At 42.0% G+C, this 9,796-nt stretch overlaps 1 pseudogene; it reads right to left on the minus strand.

Annotated features, from left to right (window-relative positions):
* Window positions 1-1,161: 1,161 nt before the first annotated feature.
* LOC100945238 lies at window positions 1,162-2,398 on the minus strand (annotated as a pseudogene).
* Between the last annotated feature and the right edge of the window lie 7,398 nt (window positions 2,399-9,796).

The following is a 9,796-nucleotide window of genomic DNA, read 5'->3' on the forward strand; positions in this document are numbered from 1 at the left end:
CTTAGCCACTTGAGCCACAGGTGCCGAGCTGTAATATGAACTCTTTATCAGATGTATGTTTTGAAATATTTTCTTCCATTCCATAAATTGCCTTTTCCCTAAGTCATATTTCCCAGCTCTCTTTCAAACTCTTAAAAATTTGCTAACATATTTTTCCTATGCTGTTGTCCAGTTAATTCTGTTAATTTTTTTCCGACAAAAATCACATTTATTTCAATAGCTCAAAGTGCAAATACACCAAGTCAGTTCACAGAGTTTCAAGATACAGATTTAAGTAAATGCAAACTTGATATACAAAAACGAAAGAGTAAATAGCAGAGATAAAGCTCCTTGATTTTTTTTTTTTTAAATTCAAGTAACTTGGAAAAACCTCCAGACTAAAATATTCCACTGTCATTAATTAAGAAATGCTTTATTTTGTTTATTTATTTTTTAGAGTCATTTTATCACCCTTAGTAGAGTGCTGTCGCATCACAGCTCACAGCAACCTCCAGCTCTTGGGCTTAGGCAAGTCTCTTGGCTGAGCCTCCCGAGAAGCTGGGACTACAGGCACCTGCCACAACACCCAGCTGTTTTTGCTGTTGTTGTTGTTACAGTTAAGAAATGCTTTATGCTGAAAGCAGTCAAAAAGGTTTCTTCAAAGAAGGATAGAATCACCCCAAATGGTCGTCTCCAGACAAGCGTGGAAGTTTCTGGTGCTGGCTATTCCTGATTTGGCAGCTCTAGTCACTGCATCAGCCGATATGGTTTGTCCTATGATATTTTGATCTTTAGGCAAATTCGTAAAAATAAAGTTAAGTACAATGCCAAAATTACCAGTATATATCTAAAAGATTTAAAGCCTAATGTCAACTTTCATTCTATGATATTACTGGGGGAAAAACACAGAATACTTTTTCCATTATTTAAAACCTTTTTTGTAAGCTTAGTAACATGGCCTTTAAATCTTCATGAAAACACTACTTAAATATATATTTATTTCTACAAATACAGAACTTGTCTGTAAAGTAGAAAAAGTTCCCCATAGGAAATTAATTCCAGGTTGTTAATGTTCTTTGCATCACTTACTGTTAGTAGCCGTGATGCATGCGTGTTTCTGCTGCCCAGGCGCAATGTTAGCTACCAGCTTCATTTCGGGAAAATGTTTTTTTTCCCGGAAGATTTACATGAGATAATCTATTCAGTCTTTTTCTCACACTTCTTCATCTTTTCATAATAGACATGAAACTGTGAATCTGTTCCAAAAATTCTGTCCTACCAGGTGAATGTTGATGCATAGTTACGGAGGAAGTTCATGTAGAAATCATGGTGCCGAGAGCCTGCATAGAAAGGGATGAAATATAAAGGGTTGACAGGAATATCATAACCGCTATGGACATCAATGGTCTGTATCAAATGAATCGTCACCCATGCTTAGAGAAGAATCACGTAATCACACAAAAGCACGATTCCCAGGACAGATCCAGTTCCAAGATTCAGGATTTCCAAAGGTGTGCATATTCAGCTTCCTGAAATGGAGCCTGAAACTCATGACGAACTTTACGAATATACTTCTGTATTCTTTTGTGGTGCAAGAGTCTGTGTACAAAATAGTGCCAAGTATCCTCAATGATGGCACAGCCAAAGCATCTTGCCAAAAGCATACACCATCTTGTCATTCTTTCCCAATCATAAGGAATATTGAAATACTCTGGCTTGGCGCTTGTAGCTCAAGTGGCTAAGGCGCCAGCCACATACACCTAAGGTGGTGGGTTTGAATCCAGCCAGGGCCGCCAAACAACAATGATGGCCCCAACCAAAAAATAGCCGGGCATTGTGGCAGGCGGCTGTGGTCCCAGCTACTTGGGAGGCTGAGGCAGGAGACTCGCTTGAGTCTAGGAGTTGGAGGTTGCTGTGAGCTGTGATGCTACTGTACGCTACCCAGGGTGACAGCTTGAGGCTCTGTCTAAAAAAAAAAAAAGAAAAGAAAAGAAAAGAAATACTCTGTAAAATAATAGGTTCCAGAAATCAAAGGCAGCTGGATACAAAAGTGAATAAAGAGAAGTACTTTAAAGCACTTCTGTTGGTTTTCCAATGCTTCTGGTTTATCTTTCTGAATTTTATACTTCTTCATGTAAGGAATAAATTGAAATAAAAATCCAGGTAAACAGAACAAGAAATAAAAGACTTCATGAACTATGAGAGTTTCCCACGTTGCAATCTGGACCTTTCTGATGTAGTTTCAAGCATTTTTTTTTTTTGCAGTTTTTGGCCGGTCTGGCACCCTACTCCTTGAGCCACAGGCACCGCCCTAGGTCCAAGCATTTTTAAATGGCTCTTGCAGGGGGTTTCAGGTAAAAGCAATATCTACATACTCCACCACCAAGAAAGCCCAGCTAAAGATGCCAACACTTTTCATTTGCTGCCATTTTTCAGATCTCTGCAGACAGCCTTGTAATTCTGGACAGTCACAAGCTGACTGCAGGCCCCAGTCACCATTTCTGTTAATTTTTGCCGAAAAAATGCATTCATGTATGCTAGTATTTCCTTCAAAACAATCTATTACTGGCCAGGTATGGTGGCTCACACCTATAATCCTAGCACTCTGGGATTAAAAACCTTAATGATTTTTATTTTTGTAATATTTGGAGGAAAATTAAATTATAATTTTTTTTGTTTTTTGAGACAGAGCCTCAAACTGTCCCCCTGGGTAGAGTGCCACGGCATCATAGCTCACAGCAACTTCCAACTCCTGGGCTCAAGCGAGTCTCTTGCCTCAGCCTCCCAAGTAGCTGGGACCACAGGCGCCCGGCTATTTTTTGGTTGCAGCTGTCATAGTTTGGCGGGCCTGGGCTGGATTCAAACCCTCCACCTTAGGTGTATGTCGCTGGTGCCTTAGCCTAAGGGGACCAGACATCCCGCTTTTGGCGGGACAGCCCTGATTTTTAACAATTTGTCCCGCATCCCTCAGCGTTTTAAAAAAGTCCTGATTTTTGGAAAGGATGCACAAACGGGCAGGAGAACAAGAAGGGAATATACGGTTTTTGGCTGCCATGTGGTTATTTCGCCAGGATATGAGTTTTATATTATTTTTGTTAATTTTATAATGTTAAACTGTAATAATAAATAATTGTTGAGAAGTGATTATTGAGAACTGCTTATCAAAGTTTGCATTGTTGTCAGGCCCCGCCCAGTTCCCTCCCCCCACCTGTCAATGTGTCCCACTTTACCAATGTTAAAATTTGGTCACCTTACCTTAGCCACTTGAGCCACAGGCGCCTAGCTGAGGGTAGATTTTATTTCCTTTTTTTTTTGGAGACAGAGCCTCAAGCTGTCCCCCCTGGGTAAAGTGCTGTGGCATCACAGCTCACAGTAACCCCCAACTCCTGGGCTCTAGCAAGTCTACTGCCTCAGCCTCCCACGTAGCTGGGATCACAGGCGCCCGCCACAACACCTGGCCATTTTTTTTTTTTGGTTGCAGCCATCATTGTTGTTTTTGGCGGGCCCGGGTTGGATTCAAACCTGAGCCACAGGCACTGAGCCAATTTTAAAATACATTTTCTTCACACATGCAAACACTGAGTGGGAGTGATATATGTTAATTAGGTGAATGATGGTAATTATTTTACAAAATATGAGTATTCAAAACATAAAGTACACTTTATATACACAGTATATATAGCTTTTATATGTCACTGATAATCCAATAAAGCTGTTAGCTAGATCTAATATCACTAAAGGATAGTAAGTATTTGGTCCACACTAACAGCTGCCCCCTAAACCTCCACTTGTAAGGCGTTGGACATGTTTGGTTTTGCATACTTAGAGCTCAGAATGAGCATTAAAAGATAAGTGCAGGGTCAGGTATAGTGGCTCATGCTTGTAATCCTAGCACTGTGGGAGGCTAAAACAGGTAGATTCCTTGAGCTCAGGAATTGCTGATCAGCCTGAAAAATACAAAAACTCTCCTGGCATTGTGGTGGGCACCTGTAATCTCAGCTACTCAAGAGGCGGAGGCAAGAGGATGCTCAAGTCCAAGAATTTGAGGTTGCTGTGAGCTATGATGCCATTGCACCCTACCCAGGGTGACAGAGTGAGACTCTGTCTCAAAAAAAAAAAAAAGTGCAGAAAAATTTGTACATGATATGGTCTGTCAACCTGTGAATCTTTAAAGTATGATTCAGGTATTGTTGTATTCTTTACTGTGTACTAAAAAAGTTTTTAAAAAATTTTGTACATGAAAAGTTCACAGAAGCATTATTCCCAATAGACAAAAAGAAGAAACTACCCAATGTCTATGAAACAGTTTTAATGGGGTATATATCCATGCAGTGGAATATAATTCCACATAGAAAAAAAAATTAAGTATGAATACATGCTAAAACATAGGCGCAGCTAGAAAATATTATGCTAAGTGAAAAAAGTCAGCCACACTAGAGCACTACCGTATGATTTACTGATCTGGAATATCCAAAGTAGGCAAATCCATAAGGACAAAAAGTAGATTAGTTATTGCCTAAGGCTGGGGTAGGGGACAGATGTGGAGAGGCTTCTTTATGGTGATGAAAGTGTTCTAAAAGTAGATAGTAGAATGTTTTCACAGCTCTGTAAATACACAAAAAATGAATGGTACGCTCAGAAAGATAACATTTTATAATATGTAAATTATACCTCAAAAAGCTGGTATAGCCAGGCACGGTGGCTTGCATCTATAATCTGGGAGGCCAAGGCAGGTGGATTGCCCTGAGTTCACAGCTTTCAGACCAGCCTGAGCAAGAACGAGACCTCATCTCAAAAAATAGCCAGGTGTTGTGGTGGGTGCCTGTGGTCCAGCTACTTGGGAGGCTGAGGCAAGAGAATTGGTTAAGCCCAAGAGTTAGAGGTTGCTGTGAGCTGTGATGCCAAAGCACTCTACCAAGGGTGACAGAGTGAGACTCTGTCTCAAAGGGAAAAAAAGGTTGTATAAAAATTAATTTAAAAGTAACTGCACACTGTAGAAATAAAAATAACTTTTTTTGTTATATTACCAGATTAGGGCATTTGACCTTCAGTTTTCAACAGCCACAGTGGAGTCTGGATAGATGATTGTCTTAGTCCATGAGAATAGAGTGGTCGACAGTTGGAAAACAAGTTCATTAATACAGTAATGGTCACCAGCCACCACCTGAAATCACTTAAAAGTCCTACATAAATTGTAGGAAGGAAAGAGTGAGAAAAGTTACAAAGATACTCAACAGAAACTCAGCAGAATAAGGATTCTTTGACCCCTGTATCTACTAAAAAATAGAACAATTAGCCCTGTTTGGTGGCACAGGCCTGAAGTTCTAGCTACTTGGGAGGCCAAAGCAAGAGGAGCTCAAGAGTTTGAGGTTGCGGCCAGCTTTGACACCACAACACGCTACCCAGGTTGACTGAGTGAGATTCTGTCTCAAGAAAAAAAATTTTCTTTGGTGGATCAGGCCTCAGGAGAGCATATGGGCAAGAGGCTGGTCCTATAAATGTGTCAGATCCATTGCTTATGTCTGTACAGGATGAAAATCATTGAGCCATTGGCTCAGATCCTAGGTGCAAAACCCAGAATACTGTGAAATGGTAAAAAGTTACTTTGTAACTCCTCATACAAGCTACTTCAATAACATACAAGTTACTTCGTAACAGAGTTATGAAATACACAAGAAAAATATCCCAATCCTTTTGTTTTGTGGCATCTTTACTGCTCCATTTTATATATACAAAAGAATTTATGAGAATATTAAAGAAATATTTAAAAGAATTTACAAGATCTAGCAGATGATGTTGAATTATCCAGCTTATTTCTGAGCTTCCACTTTAAGCTCTGTCCACCTGGAGTTCCACGAGCAGATCATGATGGCCTGGAAGACATCTAAACGGTACGAGGTGCCAAAGGACGCACATCTAGTTTCTTTCTGAAGATAAGACGTAAGTTTACATCCATAATTACTGAAGAAATAGTCAATCTCTAATGCTGCTGTTGTCCAGGGGATTTTATTAGGGAGAGTGACCAAAGCTAATGTCAGACACTTGGCAATCAGCTCTGTGAACCTTAACCTATTAGCTAGTGAAGTAAAATTGATATAATGATAAATAAGAAAAGTTTTCCAGGATTCCATCCATAGTCTGAAATAAGAAGATAATCCCTACTGCCAAATTGCCCTCGGCTATTCTGCCTTTCCCCCTGGCTGATATTCATGTTCAGAGTCAGAGGAATATGAAAGTGGTATTACTTTAAGGCTGTTAAATCTAGTATTCTCAACACAAAAATTATACATGCTCAGAAATACTATTCACTTTAAGAAGTGATTATATTTGCATATTTATTATTCTTTATACTGCACTTAGAATAAAGGTCATTGTTATTACAGCTTTGCATGCAATTGCTGACTGAATATTTAACTGATGAGGGATTTTAGACACACACAAGGTAAAATAATCATTGAACTCCCATCCTACTTAAGTTGCCTGAATCAGGATTTAAACACAGATTGGCTGTCAAGAAATAATTCTTAGGGCCAGGCGTGGTGGCTTATATGTCTAATCCTAGCACTCTGGGAGGCTGAGGCAGGAAGATTGCTTGAGCTCAGGAGTTCCAGACAAGCCTGAACAAAGTGAAACCGGGTCTCTACCAAAAATAGAAAAATCAGCTGGGCAGCCCCAGGAGTTTGAGGTTACTGTGAGCTAGGCTGAGGCCATGGCACTCTAGCCTGGACAACAGAGTGAGATTCTGTCTCAAAACAAAAAGGAAGAAGAATGAGACCGACTACAAGGACAGGAGATAATAGAATCAGAAAACTGCTATTTTGCCACCCTGGGCGAAATAACTGAAACCAGGAAAATACTAATCAATAAATGCTAAACAATTATATGAAAAGAAAAGGCAGCCATTCCCTGGACCCATTTTTAATATAAATAAAAGTGAAAAAAACAGACGAGTGTATCTAATGTGCTGGCTGAATTGGGATGTGCTGGGAGATTAAAATAAGGAAGAGTGACTTTGAAAAATTTAATACCAAAAAATACTTCATTCATAATATTGATGACATATTGTAATAATAATGTTTTTGATATATTGAATTAAATAAATTGTTACAATAGATTTCACATGTTTCTTTTATGTTGCTACTAGAAAATTTTAAATGACACAGGTGGCTCATAATTTGTTTCTATCAGCTATTGGTGCTTGAGGGATTGCTTTCCTTTCCAAAACTCAGTCTGCCTCCTCAAAAGACTAGAAGCAAGTGAGATTATGAAATCGGAAACTTAAAAATAATCGTTATGTTGTTGCCATTTTTGAATGTCATATATTACTCATAAATGTATATATCCTATATACAATGTTTAAAGCGAAGGTCTTCCCAGGTAGTTCCAGGTTCCAGAGCGTAGAGAAAGCCCCCGGTACTGCCTTGAATACGCAGGATCCGGTCACCTGTCACTCCGGGAGCTAAGGGGAAGGACTTGGAGTGCGATCCAATCAGCGGTGCTGGGATGGGAACTGCCCAATCAAGGAGCAGCAGGAGAGGAAGGGGCGGCTTCCAGAATCCCGCCGAGACCTTTGTCTCTAGGGTCGGGCGGCGGATCGCGGAGACAGCTGCTGCTTGTACTTTGCGGTGGGAGGGTCAGGTCGCTCTGCCGCTGCCTGTGTCGCCCTGTGCCTTGCAGGTGCTGGAAGATCCGTCAGGAAGATGCTGGGACACCAAGGAAGCCGGGAAATGGTGAGTACGCGGGACTGAGTGTCCCGGGGGCTGGAACTGGCCGGAACGGCTTTGGCAGGACTTGGGCCTCTCGGGTCTGCTCGGCTGCTGCCACTCGGACCCCGTACGCCTCAGGCCGCGGGAGGGGCTGGACCTGCAGCCAGAACTCCGGCGTCCTGCCCGGTTCCCGCTGGTGACTTCGGGCCGATCGGAGTCCTCTCTGGGCCGCTCTGCCCCAGATTATGCGGTGACAACAGGAGGGAGGGTCCTCCGGAAAAAGTCCCCGCTCGTGTGCGGGGTTCCTGCACGTGAGGAGCTGTGGCCCAAGGGGTCCCTGTCCCTCCTCTCTCCTGTTAAAAATTAAATTAAGGCACCGTTAACATATGAGTTTATTAGAGCAAGCAGTGATTCATTAATTAGGAAGCTTCCAGGCATGGTTTGTTTTGGGGGGTGTACCGCAGGCACTTGAAGGAAAGGGTTTTATAGGTGCATGAGGATCCAATAATTGCTTGGTTACAGTTGTGTAACCCCCCTACTTGGGCTATTCGGGTGGCTGTGTTCTGGCTGTGTAATCATAAATTAATTGGCGGTTTAGTGGTCAGTAAAGCCTAAATTTTGTTTCTCTGTAATTTAGTAATGTATAAAAAAAAGAAAGAAAGAAAATGTTTGCGTTAGATTTCAGTATTCTTAGCTAGAACCCAAGGCAATAGGCAATTGATCTGCCTCTTAAGTTGTATAAGAGGAGTGTTTTATCGCTCCACGGAGAGTCTGGTTTTCTCCTGCGTTCTACAGTGTATGGCAAGCAAGTCCACCACACTGTTTACCCCGTGAAACTCATCTAGGGCTTGTAGTAAAATTTCTCATTCCTTTCTCACACTCACAAATACCAACATCCCTTCACAAATTCACAACATTATCAACTATTTGTCTTTTATTTTACTTTTCATAGAGAGTGTCCTTTTATTCACAGAGCAATGGGTGGCTATTTTAAAAATATTTGTTTTTTGTTTCTGAACTTTTTTTTTTTTTCTGGACAGGGTCTTACTATGTCACCCTCGGTAGAGTACTGTGGTGTCACAGCTCACAGCAACCTCAAATTCTTGGGCTTAAGCGATTCTCTTGCCTCAGCCTCCCAAGTAGCTGGAACTACAGGCGCCTGCCACGATGCCCAGCTATTTTTTTGTTGCAGTCGTCATTGTTGTTTAGCTGAGTCGGGCCGGGTTTGAACCCGTCAACTTTGGTTGGCGCCGTAACCACTGTGTTCATGTTTCTGAACATTTCATATGAGAGGAAATCAGGTAATATACACTTGACACTCCCCTGTAGAAATGTTTTGCCTCTCCTTCACTAGGCACACACTCCTCACCAGAATGTTTTTGAAGTTCTCCTTTGGAAACATTACAGGGTGATGAGTCCTCAGCCACCCTCCTGCTTTGCACGATCCTAGACCTCAGAACTGCAAGGGAGGCACTCGGACAGCAGAGATGTCACAGACCACCAACGCTTGTAGGAAAGGTCTTTATTGGTGGGGGAGGGAGGCTGTAGAGCAGCCCTAAGGAGGAGAGAAAAGAGGGGAGAGAGATGAGAGAGTGGAGAAGAGAGAAAGGGGGGGGGGATGTACCCTTATATAGGGAAGTCTCAGAATGGTGCCGGGATAGTGGGATAACCAATAAGGAGATATTGCTCCCTGCGGAAATAGTCGTTAGGGGCGGGCTGCGGGTAATTGGAACCGAGTGAAGAGGTAAGCCACTCCCTGTGCTTGGGGAGGAGTTTTAACTTTAAGAGCCGGAGGGGGCTTTGGAGGGAAGGGCTTTCTGAAGCAATTATCTAACAAGAACTGTTTGGGAAGACTCAAGATGCGCACAGCAGCTGTCTCTTGGTGTCTGGTGAATATCAGTCCTGGGTCATCTCCCGGAGGAAAGCCTGAGATGAGGGTTGAGAGTCTCCTCGTCTACCTTTCATCTAAAAAGTTCAACCACTGGGACGTTAATGTTTCTCCCCCACCCCAGTTTCTATTTCTTGGAGACATATTGGTGGAAAAGACTGAAAAAAAAATTTTTTTTTTGGTGCAGTTTTGGCCTGGGCCAGGTTTAAACCCGCCACCCCCC

Source organism: Otolemur garnettii, unplaced genomic scaffold, assembly GCF_000181295.1.
Source record: "Otolemur garnettii isolate 467f Iridium unplaced genomic scaffold, OtoGar3 scaffold00300, whole genome shotgun sequence".
NCBI classification, from domain to species: Eukaryota; Metazoa; Chordata; class Mammalia; order Primates; family Galagidae; genus Otolemur; species Otolemur garnettii.